The sequence below is a fragment of the Colobus angolensis genome, unplaced genomic scaffold (genome assembly GCF_000951035.1).
Source record: "Colobus angolensis palliatus isolate OR3802 unplaced genomic scaffold, Cang.pa_1.0 Scaffold27, whole genome shotgun sequence".
Taxonomy (NCBI): Eukaryota; Metazoa; Chordata; class Mammalia; order Primates; family Cercopithecidae; genus Colobus; species Colobus angolensis.
In genome coordinates, this window is record NW_012115932.1 from 12545276 (window position 1) to 12545621 (window position 346).

Sequence of the window (346 nt, forward strand, 5' to 3'; positions counted from 1 at the left end):
ATTATTAATGGTGATATTAATATTAATTACCATTCCAAATCGTTAACATTTTACTCCATTAACAATTTTTACGAAGTTTATTGTGATCAATAATATCGATTATTAGTATTAATATTTATTATATTTATTAATATTAATAATTAATAGACTTGTTCCTGATATCCACCGCGGAGAGGATGATATTACTTTACACATGACAAAAGGTGTACACGCACCCAGTGATATTGCTTCAAATTTCTGCTCGAGAGGGAAGGATGAGACAGGCAATATCGCTGGGACTAGGCACACACCTGGGATAATGTAATTATTATTCAAGGGGAAGAGTATGATATGACTCCCAATACAG